This window comes from Melanerpes formicivorus, unplaced genomic scaffold (assembly GCF_026170545.1).
Source record: "Melanerpes formicivorus ecotype bairdi unplaced genomic scaffold, bMelFor1.0.p_v2 SCAF_27, whole genome shotgun sequence".
In the NCBI taxonomy this organism is placed as follows: domain Eukaryota; kingdom Metazoa; phylum Chordata; class Aves; order Piciformes; family Picidae; genus Melanerpes; species Melanerpes formicivorus.
This window is the reverse complement of record NW_027142379.1, coordinates 3,277,451-3,302,329: the sequence shown is the minus strand read 5'-3', so window position 1 is coordinate 3,302,329 and position 24,879 is coordinate 3,277,451. Positions and strand designations below refer to the sequence as shown.

At 39.2% G+C, this 24,879-nt stretch overlaps 1 protein-coding gene across 2 annotated transcripts in view; it reads left to right on the top strand.

Annotated features, from left to right (window-relative positions):
• PDE5A (phosphodiesterase 5A) overlaps window positions 1–24,879 on the top strand; it is a 95,687-nt gene that overhangs the window by 20,815 nt on the left and 49,993 nt on the right. Inside the window, exon 1 of one of the 2 annotated variants that reach the window (XM_068153944.1) lies at window positions 18,360–18,413. The exons of the other annotated variant lie outside the window; for it this stretch is intronic. The gene's annotated coding sequence lies outside the window, so the exon portion shown is untranslated. Of the gene's footprint in view, window positions 1–18,359; window positions 18,414–24,879 lie in introns of those variants that run through there. 2 annotated transcript variants of the gene reach the window in all.

Here is a 24,879-nt window from a genome sequence, read left to right as displayed (position 1 = left end):
CCAGATTAAACTGAAGATATTTTCCAAAAGCATGTGTTATGTATTTAAGAAGTTCACTGTGGGGTGGTGGAGATCAACATTTTTTTTTTCCTGGAAGAAGCTTTGTTTAGTTTCCATTAAGTAATGAGCTGTTAAAGGATTTGCTGCTACAAGAATCCGAAAAAAGACACCTTAAACACACTAAAGCAAAGCATTGTCCTGTGGGACAATTCCCTAATGCAAATTGATGCCAGTAGGCATTCCTTCACTGAAATATCAACTAGAAATAGCTAAACATTTAAGATTTGTTCCAGAAACATTCTTGAGAAACTTGTTTTCCTGAAATACATAATCATGATTATTTTTTTTACATTCCAGTGTTTTTACTGGTTTGGTAGCCCTGACAGGAGGCATGAATCACAAACTTACAAGCAGACACCATTCTGTGTTCCTTTTTGTGGAAAAGTTGGGCCCTAATGATTTTTCCAAGGTAGGCCAAGGGAATACACAACATGAACTTTGCTTACTTGAGTTTAATTTACATTAAAATGAGAAAATGGGATGCTTCTACAGCTTGTTAGAGCTAGAAGCTCTAGAGAATGAAGAATGAAAGTAGTCTCCAAACCATGTTCTTTATTCTGTTTTATAAAAAGAATTAGTTTTAATGGAATCTTCTGTGAAGTATAGCACTAGTAAACACGAGTGAGAAGGAGAGAATAGAGAGCCAAGTGGAGTCAGCTGAGGAATTGTTGGTCAACAAAGTACTCAGCCTTCTTCATTCAAGAAGTGACTCACTATTCATTTTGCCAAGATAACCAATGTCAACCCATATGAAAAATTTCTGAGTGCTCAATATTCACAACTCAGTGTCTGAGCTGTTTGCTCAACTTACTTGCTTGATACTGTTTCTTCCTGGCTGGATAGCATTCAGGCTAAGTTTGTTTGAAACAAGTTCCATCTCATCATTAAATGAATCTCCATTTACAGTCTAACATTCACATGTCACAATAAGCAAATAAAAATGACTGCAAGCATTTGCTGGAAAAGGGGTGAATACTTTCTTGTAAGGTTTTTGATGCTTTGCTCCTATGAAGGAGCAAAGTCCCCTGTAAAATATAATAAACAGTTGACCAACACATATCCGTTTATTTAGAAAGAGTTGCTTGGTGAAGTTTGAGACCAAGACTCTGCACATATCCTCAGCTGTATAAGAAGGTATGGGGTTTTTTATGTAGCCACACAAGAAGATCTCATCTTTAGCTTCTTGTGAAAGTGAGGTTGGCATGGTGTCATGCATCCTTACCAACATTTTGTTTTCTACACTCACATCTATTACAAGAGGTATGTGGAGGTGCTGGAACATGTCCAGAGAAGGGCCACAAGGATGATCAGAGGGCTGGAGCACCTCTCCTAGGAGGACAGACTGAAGGAGTTGGGGCTGTTCAGTCTGGAGAAGAGAAGGCTCCGAGGTGACCTAATTGTGGCCTTCCAGTATCTGAAGGGGGCCTACAGGAAGGCTGGGGAAGGACTTCTCAGGATCTCAGGTAGTGATAGGACTAAGGGGAATGGGATGAAGCTGGAGGTGGGGAGATTCAGGCTAGATGTGAGGAGGAAGTTCTTCACCATGAAAGTGGTGAAACCCTGAAATGGGTTGTCCAGGGAGGTGGTTGAGGCCCCATCCCTGGAGGTGTTTAAGACCAGGCTGGATGAGGCTCTGGGCAGCCTGATCTAGTGTGAGGTGTCCCTGCCCATGGCAGGGGGGTTGGAACTAGATGATCCTTGTGGTCCCTTCCAACCCTGAATGATGCTATGATACTATGATACTATGATCTGCTTACCATTTCCAGGGAACAGTCACTTCTGTTATCCAAAAGTGGCAATTTCACTACAAGTCAAATTTTGTTTCACTGTTCCTCCAGCATATCCTAAAACCATATACCATAGGTTTTTCCTTGCATTTGTATTTTCAGCTAAACACTTCCCCACTCCCTCTGCTTACAAAAAAAAAAAAAAAAAAGAAAGAGTACAGTAATGGTTCTGCTTCCAAACTACTGAACACTCCTCAGCACTGATAAGGCTCTCGCTGGATTGTTGTGCCTAGGTCAGGGACCACTTCTCAAGAAATTTATGAACTCCTCACAGAAGTCCCAATGATAACAATAAAAATTATAAACAGTCTATAAATATGAATTATGATAAAATATTGGAAAAGTAGGGGTTTTTTGCCTGGAAGACCAAGAAAAGGCTTGATAACTGTCTTTCAGATATGTAGAGGGCTACTTTAGGTGTCCATAGAAGTAACAGGCTAAAATTCAGTCAAGAAGATTCAGATTATATCTCCAGAAATATTTTTTAATGAAAGGGCCCTGAACAGCAGAAGAGTTTGACTGATTTTTTGTGTATTCCTTCCAAAGATTTCAAGGCAGGCTGACAAGTGCCCACCAATAAGGATGCAAAGGCTGTTGTTTTTGCCTTGGATTAAGTGTCTTCATGTTCCTCCTGGCCCTATAACCCCATAGTTTCTGTTTGCTTTTTATCCTGCTTAATTCAAAGCACTGAAGGCCATGACACAGACCACTCTGCAAAGCCCATGCTATTTCCAAGAGCCCAGTACATGTTTCTGCTTCTCTACTTTCCCTTTCTACTGAAGGCAAAAGATAAATTATTGTTGTTCTCATTTGCACCAATTGTTTCACTGAAATGCCAGTTTCTGAGTGACTATCTAGAAGAGCCTGAGCTGTAAGTATTTCATTCAGGCAGACAGAAAACAGAAAATTAAATCTTGAACACTGTCATAAATATCTCTGAACCATCATTTGTGGTCTGATTTACTACTTCAAATACTTAGCACAGCTCAAACCAAAAGGACAGAAATTATTCAAGTGACCACAGAACTATGAAAGAAATTTTCTTGTGTTACCAACAATGGCATTAACCCTTCCCTGGAGATGATTAGAAAAATAGGAGTGTGAGGAAAACCACATTAATTTTTCTAAAACCAGCCCAAGTGTGATATCAAATGTCCATCTACAGCTCATCTGGAGGTATTGTAGGGAGAAACTGAAAGGTGCAAACAGTAATTACAAGCCAAACCCTGCCAAGCCAACACGGGCATTGTTCAAGAAGTTATGCCAAATGACATCCCAAGCACACAATGTGGAAAGAGGGTTTGCCAGCAACTGTAATTGCTGAAAAATTATCTCAGTATTTTGTTTCACATAGATATTAACATTGTTTTTAAAAAATGTCAGCCAGTTACACAGGGGCTGGCTGCAGTCCAGGTGTGAACGAGTGATGAAGAGGGCCATTAATGAAAAATGCCAAGCCATGAGTTTCATGTCATTAATATTTATGACATAGAGTGAAGAGTCTTATTTAAATGGCACATTGTGTGTGGCTTGGGGTGGAGGAAGAGAGGGATGGTAGGGGACAAGAATTACAATAATTTTGCTAAAATGTCAAGGTGACTTGACAGGGAACAAAGACCTTTGCAGGTATGGGGTACTAATAATTAGTCTCATGTTTGGATAGTTACACTGTATGCAGTCTGTGATTTTAATAGCATAAAACTGTAAAACTGACTATTCTGTCAAGCTGCCAAGTGGAGTGCATTTAGATGGGTATTTGGAGAAACCAACTGCACTTTTTAACCATTGTTATTATTTTGGGCAAATTGCCAAAAGTGGACTGAACCTCAAATACTTATTCCATGCCGGTCTGCTCCTCCTGAAATTACATTGTCATTTCAGGCAGACAATATGTTTTGTTCAACGTGATGCAATAGCTTTTACCAGTGCCTGCTGAAGGCCCTAAGTAGCTGACTTTCTGCCTTTGCGGATAGGGTGCTGCCAGTGAGTACTGCCACTAGACCCTTACCCAGTCACAGGAGGTGATTGGGTACTTGCACAGCCAGGACTTCCACAAGCAATAAGCTTTGTAGAGTTATTAAATCTAGTATTTAGGCTCCTCTGTAGTGAAACACTACGCCATACTGTCAGTGTAAATGCCCTGCATATTGTCACATGGGCACAGCAAGTTGCTTTCATACATTTATACAATTCACACAAGATTTGCATGAACTCTGTAGCCAGTCCTCTTCTCTCTGTTTTTAATTGCAAATTGTCTCCTTCTCTTGACATAAACAGTCTGTTTCATGTCATAACTTAATTCCTACAAACAGCTGTGTTTTTTCAACTTATGTGGTTATGTCAAGAAATAAATGAAGTGGACTATACACATCATATTTTTCATGCAAGACTCTGGCAAGTATATTGCTTACACAGAAATGCAGCATAGTTTAAAGAAAATAGAAAAGACAAATTCAGAGGCAGCTAGTATAGGATCCCCTCTTTTTCAAAAGCAATTCCTTGGAGATTTTTTTTTTTCAAACTATGGTATTTCAAAGGCTACAAAGAAAAAAAAATCTGCTCTGCAAAATGCAGAGAACTGCCAAGTCAAATCAAATTCATAACTTTATACAAAGAAATCCTCATATTTGTAGCACTTAAATATAAAATGAAATAATAGCAGAATTAACTGTTGAAAAATTGTTTTAATATGTGCTAATCTAAACTTGAAGTGACTGTCTCCTGTTTCTGTTCACAGAAGGTCAAAGCTGAGGTTCAGCAGGAATTCAAGAACTTTTATGGCAAGAATGAACGAACCCTTGGGCCATGTTTTCTTAAATTATGTTAAGCTACTCTGCTATATATGCCATCAAAGTACTCAGGAGCCAGTCTAGACATATTCCTGATGCTACAAGTCACTTTTTAACATACATTACTTGCATTAATCAACAAATTAATATAACTTTAAGTTGCATTATCCACATACTGAGTTTTCTTATCATTCCCTGACATTCCTTAGCAGTCGCTTTAGTCCTGACTAACCAGAATAGGTTACTAGAGCCAAGCACATGATAATTTCAGTAGTTTGCTACTTTGTTTGCAACTACTGCTTCATTCAATTCATCACAAATAAATTTAGGACTCACTTGCTCCTAGTTTACCTCCAAAACATTTTATACACATTGGCCCAAACCAATATTTAGATCCTCAGATTATCTTTCTTGCTAATGTAAAAAAAAACAACAAGCAAACATCTGAGTTAGTCTCTAACTCTAGAATGTGCTGTTGTGCTTTAATATAACACAAAAGAACAAACACCTTCAGAAGCACTCACCAAAATTGTGTGCGTCCCTTCAGAGTGCCCAGCTCAGATTAGAACAATCAGCACCCAAAGCCATCGAAACTTGCAATGCTGTCAAAAGAAGGTGCAGATCACCTCCATTCCTGAAAAAAAGAGACCATTCACCTCAAACAGAGATAACAAAATCTGGGAACAATAACTTAACAGACACTTCTTAGGATGTCATCCTGATTTTTGGTGTCTGTGTTTAATAAATGCAGATGCCAGAGCCCCACAATGCACATTTATTTATGCATCATGTATAAAGAGTATGTTGATAAGCACACTCAAGGTTTACATTTCCCTTTTATAAACTCATACAATGCCTCTTTAAAGGTAACTTTGACTTTTATATGTTTCCCAGCCTCATCTTAGAGTCTATATTAATAAATTCAAAAATGCTGGTTGACATTTCAGAAGAAACTTCCTTTGAAGAACAAAACCAATATCTTGTTGATAATCCTAGGATGGCTGTGTTCAGGATGTACTCTGGATGCAAAGTGGCTAGGGGTCTCACCCAATGTTTTCACACTGCAGCAGTATTAAGTCCAAGGGGAGATTGTCCAGTATCCAGAACTGCTTAATATTCACCAAGTGTTTTCTACCAAGCACTAAGATTAGCTATGTCTCCTTCTTACCTCCTCACAATGTATATATGTGTTTCAGTAATGTTATCACTTAGTGGGATTACCACATTTACATAATTGCATCAATGAAGTGACCATTTAAGGACACAGTTCCTTGGCATTTGACACATTTCCTGTAAAGAGGGGAAGGTCTTTGATTTCAGGCCTAACAAGGGTCACTAGAGAGTGAAGCCAAAGATGCTGAACACTGATTTCAATGGACACCTCAAAACCACGTGTTTAGTTGAAGAGTTAAGATAACAAGGTCCCTGACTCCTAAGTGCTGTGTACCTCCTGGGAGGCATGAAGACCCTCCAGCTACCCTGGCAGTCAATGGGAGTTGAGGATGCACAGTATTTTGCATAAACCAGCTATAAATGCATTACACTTAATGGCATAATCTCAAGGATAAGTGAACATCTGTCATCCAATAACAGCAAACACCATCTGGTTTTGTATCACTATACTCCTACTTACTTGAACAAATGAAGCTCAAGTGACACTGGGCATTGCTTCAAAGAAAAAGCAAAATGTATTTACACTTGTTACTTTGCCCTTTTGCACATTTTGAACAGCTATAATGAAAGGCTTTGCCTACAAAACCTTTCATTAGACTGATTTGCTCTTTGTGCTTTCTCTGTGATCGTTTCAGAATTATATCATTTTTCTCTAACCAGTTCATGGAAGATATCCAAACTAGTTATGAAGTAACTCATGGCCCATTACTCCTGACCTTAGCCAGTAGCCTATTTCTTTTTCAAAGTTAATATCAAGATATTTCTTTTTCAAAGATAGTATCTTGATGTTTCAGCCTCTGCCTCAAAGAGAATGGCTGCTTCTCTTTGCTGGCACTAAAACAAAGAACTGCATAAGCAGCACAATATTAAACCAAAAATCTTTTCTGTAAGGCTAAACTAGTCCTCTGGAATTTCTCCAGAAGAAAATTATAGTTGAGCTGCTTTGAACACTTTGTATTGTTCATAATCCATACTGACTTCTTATTAATATTTCTAATGTCTGGAGGAAAATTAAATTATACTTTTCTGTGCTTTGGAATCAATTTTTAATGATGTTCAAATTACCTGACTAGATAATCCTTCCTCTTCTGGCCTCTGACTACAACTGTTCCTTCTGTCACTTGATAAAACAGATAGCAGAGCATGTGCCCTGCTCTAAAGCAGAAAAAGGTTCTTTGGAAAGCTTTAGGAAATCCATCATTTGACTCACACTACTATGTACTGGAAAGGCAGTTCATCATAACAACACTATGCCTTCCAAATGTAGGCCTCACTGATGTGCTAAGCTCCAGCAGAAGAGTACTCAACTTGAAAAATCCAGCTGAGGGTCTAGCAGCAGAAAAGGATGCTCAGGCAGGCCAAATTGACCAAATATAAACAGCCCTGAGAACTGAGGGGAAATGAGTGGAGAATGAGAACAGCGTATATAAATCCAGAGAAGCAAAAATATGTTTATTTGGAATCTTGGAACACAAAGTCAGTTTGTATCTAGTGCTTGGCTGAATGTTTCAGTCAACATTTCAGAATGTTTGTCATTTTCTACAGAATTTATGCATTTCATTATAATTTATAGAAACAATCTCTCTGTTTCCCTAAATAAGTACAGAGGAAAATTCTGTAGGTAGTTTTTTTTTCCCCCTGCAGACTTGACCAATTATATCCACACACACACACTGCTTCAAAGAATAAAGCATTTTACTTGAGATGCCTCCAAGCTCCCAGATGAAGTTACAGCTTTAAAACAACTTGCATTTCTAAAGTCCCCAAAGTCTTTTATCCACAGAGCTCAGTCCCACACTTGCACCACTATTCTCACCATAATTTCACATTGGCACCTCTGTTTTCACCATAAAACTGAGAAGTGACATCTCAATGCAGTGTTTAATAATAACTTGTTCCCACTATATTTGTAACTGTGCAATTATCTGTAACATGATACTGTCTTGTATCCTAACAGACTAAAGGTAGGAGAAATAAGCTCCAAGAGATGAAAAGGTAGAAACCAGCTCTATTGATTTCCAAACCAGTTCATTACACAACAGAATACGCCAACTATTACATTGTCATGAAAGCCTTTGAAAGGCTCAATGTCTTTGTGTGTCAGTCTTTAAAACTCTCTTCTGGGCCGCTAAAAGAAAGCCTTGTACCTCCTTGCAATCTGAAAGTAAGAATTTGTGAAAATTCCCTATGAGCACATCTGTAATAGTCTCACTTTGCTGCCAGGAGAGCTAGCCTTCAAACACAGACACTGAAATGTTTTTCTGCTTTTATCTGCACTGCACGCTGTGGTACATACTGCACAGATATAATTGAGGTGGTTCTGAACACGCTACCCCAAGTGCTGAAAACAGGATCCTTGTTATTGCTGTCATCAAGGCGAGCTTATTTATCTCACTCTCCCTCAGCCACATTACTACCTTGCATCTCAGAACACCTTCACAGCAATAAATTAAATTGCAAATTATATTGTAAATTAAACTGTTCTTTTTTTTTTTTTTCTGGCTGTCTTTGGTTTCAGAGAAGCCTTACTTCTCAAACAGCATTATAAATCCTTGAAAACAAAGAAAGGGAGATTCCACTTGGCTGTGGTTTTTTTCCTCTTTGTGGGGGAGAGAAAGCTAGGCCTTCTCTCTCAGCCCACTACAGCTACAAATCAGCTGTCATGCTCCACATCTAGATTACCATCTCCTTACATTTGTTGACACAATTCACAGGTAGTTAAGTCCTTAAACCAGGTATTTCAAAATAATCCAGGCTACTTTAAGTATTACTAAGAGTATTTTGAGTTGTGGGGGTTTTTTTTCTGTAAATGAATGGTGTTTAGCACAAATTCCATGAATAGCCGTGTCACCAAATTTCAGGGATCAGTAACCCCTGCTGGAGACAGGGCAAGTCTTTATGAGAAATTTGAACTAATCTGCACAGTGGGGCATTAACCTTATCAGCCCAGCTAGCTGGAGCCTGAACAGGATGCTGCTCAGCAACCTCACTAACTGATTTGCTGACAGAAAGAAGTCCTGCATCTGTGATATGAAATGAACCAGGAAATATTCATTAGTATTGAACAGGAAATGAACCAGGAAATATTCATTAGTATTGAACACTTCAGCTCAACCTATCCCTTTCTGCTATGAATTATCCACCCATTTTTCAGGGGAAATAATTTTAATGTAAAGTCAGTGCTCAGGACAATGAAAGCCATAACATCTTATTTTCATAGAATCATAGAATGTTCTGCCTTGGAAGGGACCTCCAAAGGTTATTTAGTTCAACACCCTCTGCAGTGAGCAGAGGCAACCTCAACTAGATCAGGCTGACCAGGGCCCTGTCACGCCTCATTTTGAATATGTCCAGGGATGGGGCCCCAGCCACCTCCCTGAGCAACCTGTTCTAGTGTTCCACCACCCTCATGGTAAAGAACTTGTCACTAACACACAATCTAAACCTCCTCTTTAGTTTGAAGCTATTTCCCCTCATCCTATCACTACAGGTCTTTGTAAACAGTCTCTCTCCATCCTTGTAGGCCCCCTTCAGATACTGGAAGGCCACTATTTGTTCTCCACACTATTAGGTTTCCACTATATTCTGTCATACTATAGAAAGCTCTTATTTATCTTCTGAAGTATTAATGATGGGATGCTTTCAATGCCTTTGGCAGTGGTAGAAATGGAGATAAGGAATTCTGACTCTTTGCTATATCAAGCCACTAAAATTAGCCAATTAGACAAAAATGGTAGAAAATCAAAAGGGAACATAACTATAATCTACTTCTGTATGGGATGAAATTGCACTGCTAGAAGTCTAGCTCACGGGACTAAGAACCTGAGCCTTTCTCTGGTGTTTTTCTCAGTGTGCTTTCTGGTTCCTAGCTCCAGCTTTCCAGCCATGTTTCCACAGGTATTTTATTGCTGGTGTCTGCACCGCAGCCATTTGTGAGATGGAAATTCTTCTTTTCCATGAAGAAGCCAACTCAAACAAAAGAGCGGGCTGAGCGAGACTGGTGCACTCCCAGTCCATGTTCAGCCCCCCACCTCACAAACCTCTGGCTGTGCCTTAGCATCGCCCCCACCATCCCTGAAGCACAACTGTGGGGCCAGAGGTGACAGCTAGCTCTCACTGCAGCCTGCACATTCCCTCTCTCCTACAAGTCCACAGCAGAGCACATTCTGGCTCTGAGACCAGTGTTGGCAGACGTGGAGACTCAGGATGAAGCACTTGTGCTTGGCCACCCTGCTCGCTCTCTGTTAGGGCCTCCATCAAAAAGTAACAGCCACAAAAAATCAGAGGCTGTTTTTCCTCTCCAAACTGCCTGCCTGTTGTTTTTTCTCAAAACATGAGTCCATCTGTGTCTTCCCAAGCTATGGATGTGTGGAGACATCTGCGTCACTTTGAAAAAAGCATGTGTGTTTGCTTTGAACGGGAAGTTGGAATTGCCAAGAAATAATTGTCAAGAGCCTTTGTTTTTTCCCCTTTTGTACCTGTTATTTCTGAGCAAAAATGACCTGAATCTCCTCTCCTTACCAATGAGGATCTGAATTGAGCTCACAGAGTTACAGAGAAAAGATCCTTAAAGCATCAGAACGAATATTCTTGAATCCAGATGGTATCTATTGACTTCATTTGACCATACAGATACCCTGTATCAACTGAGCTCTTACTGAGCTCCCTTCCAATCCATACTATTCTATAATTTTGTGAACTTCACTGTGCTTCCTGGTGGTAGCAAAGTTCCTAGGACCGACCTACTGATCCACTGTATTAGTCACTCAGAGATACTCAGCCTGATGGACAGCACTAAGTATTCCCACAACAGTACCTGAGACAGAGACAAGACTGTTTCTATAAACTGTTGTGGTACACAAGAAGTAAGAATGGAATTTTAGAAAAAGCTGAACCTGGTAGAAGAGTGACTGTGCTTCTCAGATTAATTTAGTTTGGTAGTAGTGATGAGAACATGATGTTGAAGTGGACAGAAAAGATGAATCCATGTATCACTGCAGCCAGCCCTCATTCTAAGCCTATGATGCTTTTACTGTGTTGCTGCACTTGGTGAGGTTAATGAGGAGCAATAAATCTATGCATCATATCCTGTTGTAATCACAGAAATATGAAACAACGAGCTACTCCTTGTCATAAAATACTTGTTTTTCACAATTCCTCCTTTCCCCATTATTACAATCAATTGAATTTATTTCAAGGCAGCTAATAAGTGAAAGCAAAACATTTTATTTCAGCTCTGCAAGAGATGTGGGACTTGCCTGAGGAAGACCAAACCACACAGTGACAACACTGGTCAATAAAATTCCAGATCTGCCATGCAATGCAGTGTAGGACTTACCCTCCCTATGGCAGGATGGTCATTATCTTGATAATTGAGATGGTAAACTCTGGAATGAAATCAAAATCTTTTATTCAAATCTTTGATTTATATTCTTAAAAACCCAGCAACAGTTCTTCATTATTTTTCCTTTTCCTTTAGAGATTGCATTTAGAAGCTGCAGCTCATCCTTAACTATTGAAAATTTACTTATACACATGGGAACTGTAGCATGAAATGTTCAAAATGAATGAGATGAGACTAAAAAGTAAACAACATTTAAATATTTTGCTTCTCTAGACCAAATTATCTTTTTGATCATGTATTTACTTTTCCCAAATAAAAGCTTCTGACATGACATCTGAAAAGACAGACTTATGGGAATGAAGTACAATTTCATATATATTACTGTTTCTCTTCAGAAGCCTCCAGATTAGTAATTGAAATCAGAAGTTTATCCAACACAAATCTGTAACACCTTAGATAGCACAAGCATTATGCTATGCTAGATTTGGAATTAATCTGAGACAGCTATCTGGTTGAAAAGAATCATCTTCCCACAGGAGTATCCTTGGTGTTCATAAGACCTGTATCTTATGATCACATTACCAAAATCCTAGAAAGGTAGGGGAAGTGATAGATTTCCTCAAAGAGAGTCTTGTCCCTGGACACTGCTAGTCTTTTCTTTCTGCCAGACATGACTACCCCATGGGAGTCATTTGAACATGCTTTGAAGGCCATGATATTTTGCTTCAGAATGGCTCAGACTGTTCTGAGCTGCAGGTATTTTGAAAACAAAATTAAGTTTCCATACAAAGTTAAAAATACTCCCCGAGCCCTCTCCCACATCAGGCTGCTACTATGCTATCAATACAGTCAGTATATTTTTCAGGAACAAAATATAAACATGGACTTAGAACACTTAATATAAGTTTGCTAAGTACTTCTGCTTCCTTTCTTGGTCATGGTTATGAGAGAGTGTTTGTTTAATGTGGAAGAGAATGAATAGATTGCCCAGACTTCTCTCCTTTGCCAGCAAATACAGCAGTAACTGTACATTGCATAATATGTGGTGAAAAGGGGAAAATTAGATTCTCTTGTTAAAATACTTGTTTTCTGTCACTAGTTTTTCTCTTTTCCTATAAATGCACCCTTAGGGCCACCTTGGATTCCACTGACTCAATAAGGATAGGTTTAGTCCTTAGGAATAGTGAGAAATGTCTATAGTCTAAATCCTGTGCTCTCAAGTACTGGCATGAATCCCGAGCAATTTTCCTACCACTCTGACAGCAATGCTGAGGAGGACCAGGGAGATGGCAGTATTCTGTGGAACTGCCCTGAGGGTAAAGGCTCTTGGAATGGAGGTTTAGACAACCATAGCCAGTGTGTGGTAGTGAAAAGAAAAGAAGGTTGGAGAGGCACTTGAACAGATTGCCCAGAGAGGCTGTAGATGTCCCATGCCTGGGAATGTTCAATGCCAGTTTGGATGAGGCTCTAAGCAATACAATTTAGTGGAAGGTGTCCCTGTTCATGGCAGGGGAGTTTGAACTAGATAATCTTTAAGATCCCTTCCAACCCAAACCATTCTTTGATTCAATGATGCCATACCTCACACCTCTCCTAGGCTGCTGAGATGCCCACCAGCAGCAATGAATTAGAGGGTTAGAGGATGCAGAGCAGCTAGGCAGAGCAAAGGAGTTAAATCACAACTAGTAGGAGAACATGCACTTCAGTAAATAGCATGTATGTGCTGCCTCAAGCTTTCTTCTTTCAATGAAATCTTCTAGTTGGTAGGAACTAAGCCTGCCACCCATCTGGAGGCTGTTTGGCAGCTTGTGAGAAGTGAGGGGTTTTATTCTAGTCACTTTCCAGCAGACTGTGTTAACATAAGAAAGTCATTACAACTTTCACTATTGGCAAAACTGCAGCAACCGAAGGGAGCCAAGGGATGTGAACAGGCAGACTGTCTAGGACAAGGAAATCTAAGTCACTCTTCAGGCACATTAAAAGGACTCAGAAGAATGCACCCTGCACCACACTGTGGACAAGGACCTCAGCCCTAGCAATGACAGATCAGTGTCTTTCACAAGCACATGAAAACTCTCACATGCAGATAAAGCTGAAAATGCTTCTTTAATTTCTGGTATGTATAACTTTCAAGACAGAATTTTAATGCAATGTACATATATAATTTCCTACCAGACCCACAGAGATGGACTTTGTAAACCCTGATAAAGACAAGAGTAGGATGGGTCCAAATATTAATTTCATATCCCTTTTCAGTGAGTTTCTGTCCCATCTCTGTGTGTCAGGCATCTGTAAATGACTCTGCAAAACTCTGGAAGCTTGTTAGGAACTACCAAGTGCAAGCAAAAGCATCTATGCTCCAGCTAGCCCAGCTGTGTGACTGATGTGCTCGTCTGCCTGTGGAGCACTTGCCATGCCAGCTGTGCGAACTGGGATGGAGATCCATGAGAGAGGCCATGGCACACTTCAAAAGCATTTTTTCCTTTCACTCCCCTGCTTTTATGCACTGCTCATGTTGCTTCAGTTCTTTCACTTCTTTAATCTGACACACATTAATAAAACAGCAAGATCTCCTCCCAGCACTGAATTTTTTAATAATTTCTTTAGGCAGTGAGCTCACAGTCTGCTGCTCTGCCAGGGTCAGACAGCTCAGGTTACGCAGCCACCTTCCTGCATTAGCACCCAAGGATTTATGTAGAAAGTTTCTATTCTACTTTGTGAAAATCAGCCAGTGCAGCCAGGTTTCTTGTAATGTCCTGTACTGAAGGGAACATTGCTGTTGATTACACAAATGTCTTTACCTTTAATGGCTTTCTAAATGGTTTCATTTCATTGTGTGGTGCTTAGCTCACTGACTAATCTGCTATGATGAGGAATGAAATAACAGTTATATTTTTCTCATCAGAGCAACCTGAACCTAAATTGCCCATTTTGTCAACAAGAAAGAAAATAAATATAAAGAAAAGCTTTTCTCATCCTTTCAAAGGCCTTTCCTCTGTGTTTATAGCTCTCTATTTGAGCTCCATGAACATTTGTGTGGGTAAAGCTGGGCTGGCATGGTCAGTACACAGAGAGAATCTCAGGCCTGTAACAGGAATTTGCTATCTCTGAATTAGATTCTTGATTAAATAAAACACATTTTGACAGGCTCAGAGTTGCCTTTTAAAGGTCAGGACATTCAGCCAGAGAACAGAAACACCATGTACAAAGCACAAAGGCCTGGTCCACATTCCAAGGACCTTTACTAAGCAGCACAGATCTATGAGCAGAAGAGATCTGAGATCAAAAGGACAGCAACAAGCCAGAACCACCAGTGTGCACACTCAGATAATGATGGCTCTCTATTAACTTGTGTTCCTAAATGCTGTGAAAGAAGAGTTTTCTGAGGGAGATTTGAATAGTAGAGGATATTGTGGCTTTGCACTAGTGTAAGGTATTTTCAAGCACTGGTGACGAGAAGAGTGCATATGAAAAGGAATATGGTGAAATGTGGTGAGGACACTAGAGGGGACCAGTGAAGAACTTTACTCTTGACATGGATGCTGGAAAGGAAATTATGGGGTGATGGGCAATATGTAGATAGATATATCTTTGTTTCCTTCCAAAAAGAAACTAAAAATAGGAGGGTGAATGAAAGTTAGGCTGCCTCTATATTGTTCTCTGAACTAGTGGGTAACAAATGTTTAAGCTCAACCATAGCAGAGGGAAAGAAGAAAGAGAGCAGGTAGATTCTAACCTGAAGCAGGGGAGCTGTTTGTTCTGGGAGAGCCAAAATAAATCCAGAATAAATCTATTTTGTGACTGACAGACTTCCAAATTAATTATACTAACTCTGCAGACAGTGAAGAACTTGTGCAGGAGAGACCTCACTGTCTTAACACCCGTCTGGAGCCCTGCAGAGCTCCAGGCTGTAAGGCTCTCTATTGCAACGGGTACTGTCCTCTCCTGAGATGTTCAGTGACACCCTGATTATCCATGAGGGTGTTAACACTGTATCTCTTTTCAACAGGGTTGCTTTGGTTTTTTTATTTTTTTATATTTTCACATTGATTTATTTGTTATCTTTATCTGTCTATCAGATTTGCCTGATGCTGGCTAGTGGATTTGAAAGATCCTGAGTTAAAGGAACTGACAGATATTGAAAGACACAGATAAACACACAAACTGAAAGACATTTCACTCTTTTTAAAAATCATCTTGTAGTCAAACAGCAAAAATCCTGGGGAGGAGTGAGGGGAAAAAAGAAGAAAGAAACAAAGAAGCTTTATTTTTGAATCAGGGAGGTTGTTCCATCTAAAGATTTCCTGCTGAGATGTAAAGTGACCAAACTGTCCTACTGCTTTGAGCCACTCTGAATGAAAAGCAGCTTGAACCTTCAGGGACCACAGCAGCAAGTAAGGACTGTTAGCAAATGAAAACAATAGTACTGTGCATGTTTCAGCTCAGTGCTCAGCGGGGTTGTATCTGTGTTAAAATCTTTATTCTACAAGAATTTATGGCTGGAAAGCATTTAGAAGAACTTGCAGCATTCACTTTCAACCTCACTGACTAGTCTAAGAACCACTTGTATTCATTTATTTCCTTCCCTTATTAATAACTATAAGCATTATAGAAATCAAATTCCTATTCCTTTATATATTTTTATATCCTTTTTGTTATACATTTTCTATTCTAAATAATTCACACTCCAGTAAGCAATAGAAGTACAAGATTACAGCAATGGCAAAATTAATTTTTCCTAGCAGTAATATGCATCATGCATATTACTCCATGCATCAGTTAAACTGAGTATTAGTCCATATAAAATGAATGTCTTTCAACATCTCAACAATTCAAAACCACCAAGACTGGTTGGTTATTTGCTTTCTTCCTTTTTCTGGTTTTGTCCATACAGCTTTGTATTCTCTTATACTCCCCAACTATTTTTAAGTAGCAAAACAAGGCTGTATTGTTATTCTCATACAGAGATCAAGAAATTAAGAGACACTAAGTAACTAAGGAAAATGGCTGTGATTTATTTCCTACAAACTAACAAAAAATTTTGCCTAAGACAGAAAAGCTGGAAGGATAAATCAATCATTGTCTGAAAGACACTTAAACAGCAGATTGATAGAGCACATAAATTGATCACAAGAACTATTCTGATCAGTTACATATTGAGTTTCTTTTATGCTGAATGAGCATACAGATGTTCTTTCATTTGATAGCAAATGTTTCCTGATTTATCCTGGGTTTTATGAACCTTGAAGTAGGAACAGAGATACAGATGTGATTCAGGGGAATCTGCAGTAGTCATTTTCCTGTAAATACAGACTCCAGTCCTGTCATTGCAAATTTAATCAACAGTAAGGTTTCCTCACAAACCCTTAAAGTCAACTGTCGAAGATCAAACAGATTTTGGCAGTTAGAATCAAAATGCATACAGTGAAATTTCAGATCATGCAGTCTACATGCATCTGAAGTCTGCAGAAAGGTATTGAAGCCCAGTACTGCAATGCTTTTCTGCATATACTTTTATTGGTATTGTGGCACTGGCAGTGCTTACCATCCGCTCTGGGTAGCACCACATTCTTATAAAAGACAGAAAGTCCCTCATCTAGAGAACTAAAGAAGGAAAACAAAATGACAGATTAAAGCCATGTACCACTCCCACAAAAATCCTGCCTTTCAGTCCATTTTGCACCTCTCTCATTCTGTCTTGCATGGGAAGGAGGACAACAGCAAGGAATATGGATGTGTTCAGTGCAGGGGGAATGGGGAAGCCAGCTGCCCTCACAGGCTGGCCCATGCTGTGTCACATTTAATTTCCTCAAGGGTACTCGTATTCAAGCTGTGAGAACAACACACAAATTTCTGTTACCACATAACCATTTTACTAGGGAAATAAATAAAATTAAAATGAATTAAATAAGCTCAAATAAAAATTAAATGTTTTTCCTTTGGACTTCTAAAAGGAGACTTTGCAGCCAGAAAGCAGGAATGTCAGGCACAGCTGGTAGCTCACCAGCCGCTGGAAGGAGTTTTGGGTTCATCAATAGTGTCCTTAACATTGTTGTTGTTCTGAACTAGAGCAGTTTAGCATGATTATGTGCTTAGCTCTGTAGCAATGTCCCCATTTACCTAGCTCTTTCCGGCAGCTTTGTTCTCAGTTTGGTTCTCCCTCATCTAAAATCAATGCTGAGTGCCTCAAGAGTGGGGTGCCACAAGAGCTAGCATGTGGGTTCTTGCCTCCTTTATCAGATATGAGACTTTTTAATTTTGAAGGATGAAAGCCACAGTTTGCATTTTCATGTTCCACCAAAACAAATTTATGGCTAAATTTTTAAAGTGAAAAGTCTCAGGTAGCTAGTCACTGATGCTTGGCTGTGGCTTCCAGGAGTACTCACATATGGCACTGCTGGAAGTTTAAATCCCAAGGTCAACTGCTTAAAGACATAAACAGAACCACTTACATCCATACTGGTGTCCTGTTCAGGCTCTAAATCCCTGCTATACTCCAGAACTACCTGTTGCTGAGCTCCCTCAGAGACCCCCTATGAGGCTGGCCCTGCTGAGGGATGAACTCTGTTTTCAGGGCTGGTTTCTTGAGTTTCTCCTTCACCACAAGTCCACAGGCCAGCAGATCAGCGAGGTAGGAGTCATCAGTGAGTTAGGAGCTCACTGGTTCAGACACTCACATTATCCAGCTGGGAGTAAAGGCACCAAATCAGGTCTGCCACATTTGAGAACTGATCAGTGTTGCTTGCAACATGGTGTGGCCATGCTTTTTATCTCTCCTAGAACATGGTATATTCTGCCAGGTGTAGTTGTGTAACCTTCATGGCTATAGGAAGCATAGATAGATTGAAAATCAGCTCCCCAGTGGCTTAGAAGACTAACCAAAATGCTGAAAACAAATGACTCATCTGATGTAATTTTGGCTATGACAGAAACTCTTTCTATAGCCTAAGTCAAACCACATAATCTCTCCACTTTATTACAGCCATCTGTAGTATAGAACCAACTACTGCACTCCTCACTGATCTAACAGGGAACACTGATTAATAGAAAAGCTTTTAAAAGATGCAAATGGTATTGGGTTCCTCCCACCCCCCCAAATAAAAACCCAAACCAAAACCCCCCAATATTTTACTTTGTCATTTGCATTGGTTTTACAGAAGGACATGAAGTACCAGCTATGCCAAATGCTGCAGAAACATATGGCCATGGACAGCCCCTGCCTCAGAACCCTAGCAGTGTGCAACCTGCCAATGATGGACTGTAAGTAACAATTTCAGAAACAGAGCACCAGGAAAAGATATCCAGCCATAATAATTTGAACATGGTAGCTGTTGGACCACTCACTGTTATCCTGAGAGCTTCACTTATGGAAGGCAGGGTGGTGCTGACCCCAAGCTATTTGAAGGGGGAGTCTAAAGCTTCATTTCACTTATCTGCTCTAATAGTTCTTTTATTTACCAGACAGAAACTAGTTACCTTGTATCAAAAGGTTTTGAAGGCTCCAGGGCTCCAGGTCTTCAGGTCAGCTGAAACTTAAGTAAAGAGATGAGGAAGCATCAGCAGCCACTGTGGGGAACTCCTTTTCATCAGCTTGCAGCTTCATTTGGGATCAGCAATGGTATGCTGTGAATAAACTCATTCAGACTCCCTTGGCTGGACAAATGTCTACACCACAGATGTTTTGAGAGATATACATGAAAATTGAACAAGAACATTGAAGGATCCTGACCATGCCATAACCCTCTGAAAAAAAATAATCAAATGGGATCCACAAATAGACACACACTCAAGTATAACAACCTCTTTTCAATCTGACCTCATACATAAAATGCCATACAGCCCCAATATATTCACTACACAATGCCTCAGATACAAATCAGTCTTTTACACATTTCCCTTGCCTTTTCAGAACAGTGAATATTTTGTGGTTATACCTTTAGGTCATAATATTAATGTCATACAAGAGTAATTTCTCTGTTTATCTTGTTTACTGTGGCTTTGTGAGGTTTTTTTGCTTGTTTGTTTGTTTGGGTTTTTTTTTGGTTGATCTTTTATAATTGTGGATTAATGCTTTACTTAATTACCAAAATATGCCTATGCATTCCTAAAACACTCTGGGGGGGAAAAAAAATTGTTTTATGCCCATAGTGCATAATACTTGAGTGATACATACTGTGTTTATTTGTAGGCTCTGCTTTGGACTGGGTACAAACCTCTATTCCCCTTCCTCCTTCCATAAATTAAAATGATATGAGACTATTTGATGACATACCCACCCAAGCCAGAGATATGATTTTGGTCCAGCTTCTAGTACAAAGAAATCCTGACTCAAGTTGTGGGTTTTAGAAGTTACAGAGATGATTTTCATTCAGAATTATTTTTCCAGAATGAGTGATGCATTTGGAATACCAATTATGCTTTTTTCTCATGAGTAAATCCCAAAGTAACCTCATGTGTAGATCACAGTTGTTGTACTAAAGTATGTTTCCTCCTAATGGTTCAAAAAGAGTTAATTTATTCAGTTAAGTGCAGTACAAGCTGGGTCAGGGGAACACTTCATCTTTCAAAAATGTCTTCCACATAAATCAATAGGAAATTATCACCAGTTTAATTACTTTGGGGTCTGGACAAGATCAAGTCTTCTATTACTCTAAGTAAATAATGTCATTGGGCACAATTTTAGATTCATAAAAATGCTTTAAAACTTTGTCACTGGCCAAGTGTCTTACTTTTACCTATTTGTAACAGGACTGCAATGTGATACATATCTTCTGGGCACCTCAGACAGTATTCAGCAAATGCTTCACAGAGTTTCCAGGGCAATGACTTAACAGCAGTTTTATTCATTATGGTTAGATGGAAAATAATGTAATTAACAGCATATACACTTTTGTGATTGCTATATCCTGGGTTATGAAGATTTCATATCAATTGTAACAGTACTAGGAAGATTAACTATCTCAAATACTGCTCATGTGATCTATCAAAGTAGAAATTCCCATGTTCATTACTAAGATTCAAAAATATCAGGAAGTAAAGTAAGAGCTATGAACCCTAAACCTCAGTAAGATAAAATTACAAAGAACCAAACTAAGAAAAACATGTCTTGAAATCCCATGTGCATTCCCGAAGACAGGAGAAGCAAGCACTGCTCCATTATTTAATAAGGAAATTGCAGATCATTTTGCCTGACATCAATGTCAGGAAAACTGATGGAAAGGCTGGTACAGGAAGAAATCAGTGTACAATTAAAGGATGATAGTATAATTAATGCCAGTCAACACAGAAAATCAGTTTTGGCAGGAAAAAAAAAATCCCCTTACTATTTTCCCATGAGATTAAGAATTAGCTTGACAAAGGAAACTTCTGTATGGTTTCTGTAGGGCTTTGGCTCACAACTTTACAGCATTTTTGGTAAAAAACCCAGCAATGTTTAGTATTAATGTGGTCCATACTAAATGGCCCAAACCATACTGATGCACATGAACAAAAATCAACCAAACAAACAAATTACTGCTTGAAAATGCTGCAAATTGTAAAAAGTTACACAGTGATAAACTCTCAGAAGAGCAAGCTATTAATATTGACCAGTGAAGTTCATCTAATAAGGTCTGGACTGTATTTCAACACAGGGGAGGTAAAGTTGCTCATTAAAAGAAATAAAGAAAATTGGTCTGATGTCCAGGATGGAGAATGGTTTTGTGAAAAGCAAGGACTGAAGAAACAGTAACAGCAGACTCAAGCATTCTCAGAGCAAAGTGTAGGCAAAAGTTATTTTACTGTGCAAGATGGGGAACAGCTGGCAGGACTGGCACCTCTCTGTGGTTTCAGAGAGATCATTACTGGGAAAACGTGCTAAAAACCCCATAGCCCTTCTAAAACCTTGCATAATGCTGAATTTCTGGGTGAGGTTCCACAGTCTTTTGTTAGTAAAACATGTGGATACCATCATAGGAGTAAAGTGTTTCAAACTGCTGTGGATTTACTTGTTTTCCCCACAAGAGTATTCCCCCCATGTCCCATTTCTGACATGCCATATTAGTTGCAAGGTACCCAAAATGTCCCTTCCACTTCATTTAGTATTGATACGTCTTAGTTGATCCTAGTTTGGAGAACCTCTGCAGGAATGATAGAGACAACCTGGGAAATGTCCAAAGTGAGAAAGAAAGAGCAGGGAGCTGGAAAACATGATGTGCAAGGGAGAATTGAAAACCATGGCCCTAATTAGCTTGAAGGAGAGAAGGCTGAGAAAGAGAGATTGGTAACAGTCTTCAAATCTCTCAGAGACTTCCAATAGAGAACAAAAAAGGTTAAAAGTTGAGCCTGCTGCTCAGCTGGCATATTAAATGTTAATATGCTAACCGCAAATTCTAAATTACATTTTTCAGGAGGTAAAGTTAGACAGTATTTTCCAAGCAAATATCTGTGTATTACAAACAACTTTGAGAAGCTGCTGCTTTCCTGAGGTTAACAATAATTTTGCATGGTACTTTGATTGACGCAAATGCTCAATCACATTCAAATGAAAATAGGAGGAAGCTACTATTTTACATGGCTTCCTGAAGGACATATGCAATATTATCCCAGAGGACAAGGCAGGTTATGCAATGAGGGAGCAGCTCTGCATAAATGTTTATTTGGGAAGCATTTCCAGTAATTATTTGGAAAGGACTGAGAGAATAAACTGGTAAGACATTCTCATAATTGAGCATTTTCATCACTGGAGCCACCATTGGATTTTAAATGATTTGGATTTTGATTGCTATTTCAGTCCCTTTATGCAACTTAAATAATGGAAGGGAAATGGAAGCTTGCTTTACTAATATTAGAAATCTTCTACTGTGTGTATGTTTGCATGTATGTGTAAAAGTGCTGGCTAGTAAGAAGGTGGAATAGTTTCCTCTACCTTATCATAGTCTAGCCTCACTGGCAATACAGTACAGCCCTAAGATTATTTTAGGAGCCAAAATGGACCAACTGTTTTCCAGATTTAAGGGATGGTAGAAAGAAAGCCAATTCCCACTTCTTAGTGACGCTAAATGCTGCTCCAATTCATCTAATGAGTAAGTCAAACAAATAAGTCAACTATGGTGACATCTGAAACCTTATTTTCTTCTTTTCTAAATGGAAAGGATACAGAAATAAAATAATTTCAAGTAAGTTTAAATAAAGTTTGGAAACAAAATACCACAGAAACACTTATTCTTTGTTTACCTGCTCCCATATTTGTTTTTACTAATTATCATGAGTTAGCAGCATTTCTAATTTATGTGCCTTGAACATACAACCCCCTCCCCACCTTTTTTGTCTTTATAATACAATATTTGCAAAACATACAAATGAAAGACTTCAGCTAGAAGCCTTTTCCTTCAACCCATCCTGCTATTTTCCCTCAACCTATCCGGCTACAGAATGGCTTATTGCTGGCAAGGCGTTCTGGCTTCTGTACTGGGCTCTCAAGCACACTGCTTTGCCACAAGCAGCTTGTAAACTTCAACTGGACATACTTCTTTGAATGTCACTACTACAAACCCTTTTCAGGTTTACAGCTACTGCACATCAGTTCTGTCATCTGAGTTCTGGAAACAAACTGGAAAGCTGGGCGTGAGCTAAGATACACGGAGCTTTTTCGGAGCACTTTGGAAGCCAAAATTATGGAAGACTTTTTCCACTTTTACTATTCACTTCTTTGTTATGCTTGGCCTTCATCCCCTCCTGTCACCTTAAAAATGAAAACAGCATGTTCATTATTATTAATGGAAATTCATTGGATATGGGGAAAGTATCCCTTTTTCCCTGCACTGTTCCACTCTTATTTCTTTTGGGAAAGACTACGCTATTCTCTGTTTGGGTAGGAATCTTCTGAACTGCTGCTTTGCCATTGAATTTGCAGGAAGATCGTAATTTGCATTGGCTTTATTGATTCTTACCTGCAGGCGAAGGAACAGCTGACAGCCCTGAGCCAAGCCAAGCACACAGAGCTGTGCCCCTGCCCAGCCTCCCCCTCCTCTGGTACTCTGTCACAAAGCTATAGTCCACAGCAGCAGCAACTTTGCCCAGGGGGCCCAACACCTTGTGGCATGAATATAGGGATACTTCATGCTTCCCAGCTAGCTTAGTATTTAACATTACATATTTACAGTGCTCAGTACAGTATCTGCTCTTGACTGGGGCTTACTGGATGTTACTACAGTAAAAATGCTCATTGCTATTATTGCTGCTCCTAATTACATTAAATAAGACACTATGTATTGCAGCTGACATAATTTCATTGGCTATTACCTTGTTATTCTCCTATGAGACAGGGAGAAAAGGCTATCCTACTTTTTAAATACCAGTAATTAAATTATATATATTTGTATTCATCCTTTCTACCTCTTTACAGTAAAGATATTTTCCTATTCTTGTTTTTCCTGTCTAGATCACCTCTGATAATTTTGCAATTGCCTTTGGAGATGTCATGAGCAATATTGTGATCAATATTCCATATGAAACCCTTCACAGAATGGCACTACAGATATTTATAAAATCTGCATTTTATAATATGTTTTTCATTCCTGTTACACTTCTTCAGCATTCTAACACACCAGTATTTTCCAAAAGCTTTTATGGCCACATCTACAGTAGCCTCAAAACCTTTTGCTTGAAAGGAAATGGTTAATTTAGAAATCTATGCACCACATGACAGACTTTTCTTTTTCTGACATACCCACTTCCCAGGTTTTGACACTAAAATTCAGCTTCAGGTATTGACATCTTGTCTGTTTATGCTGTTTGCTTGGTAATTTTGCATTTGACTTGGTAACTCTGCTTGACTCTTGCAGCGTATCTTAACTGGTTATTACTTTACCTTCATATGTGCTCTTCGGTCACCAGACACATTTCTCCCGAGGTTCCTTTTATTACAGAGTAAAACTACTCTTCCTGTCTGCCTCATAATGCACACAAACTCTTATAGCCAAATGACAGTCAAGTGAATGTTATGCACAAATGTAACACAAAGACACAGAAAACTTTCCCCCCAAGGTCATGGACAGGCTCCTAATTCCTTTGCTGTGAAGTTTATGCTGCTGCCTCTTGTCAGGCTGCAGAATCCCATTTCTCTGTAAGTCAAATCTCTGTAAGCACTGCAAAAAAATGCTAAGGTATGCAGGGCTGTCTGCTCAAAAAATGGTTTATATGATATTTCTCAACTGATTACATGGGAGAATAATATTAAAGACCCTCTATATCCCCTTCCCCAGAAACATGCTGCTATTTGTTATTCATATCTTACCTTCAAAGGTACAGCATGTGATGTCACAGGAAACCATGCATGTGCATCACACTTTGTGCAAGGTCTATTGTGAATGTATATTATAAACTATCATAAATGCCTATCTTAGAAAGGAACTACAATACATGACAGTGATGCTCAGCAATAATCAAAATTTTGATCCTAGCTAACATCAGAGAAAGTAGGAGCTGAGAGTCTGGAGCATCTTCAAAGCTAGGATGTGCTTATTAGGTGTCTATAACCTATGTAAAAGCCTCACTATAGGCATGAAGGATTGAAAAGTCAGAATTTTCATGTGCCTCTCCAGGTTGAGGTCTGTCAGAGATCATACACTGACACCCAAGAGCGATATGCTCCTAAGTGACACCCCATTTACCACTTGTTTGAAGCAGCCTGGACCAGGCCATACCTTGAAAAAAGCCAAAATTGTGAGGTGGGGGCAAGGGAGAA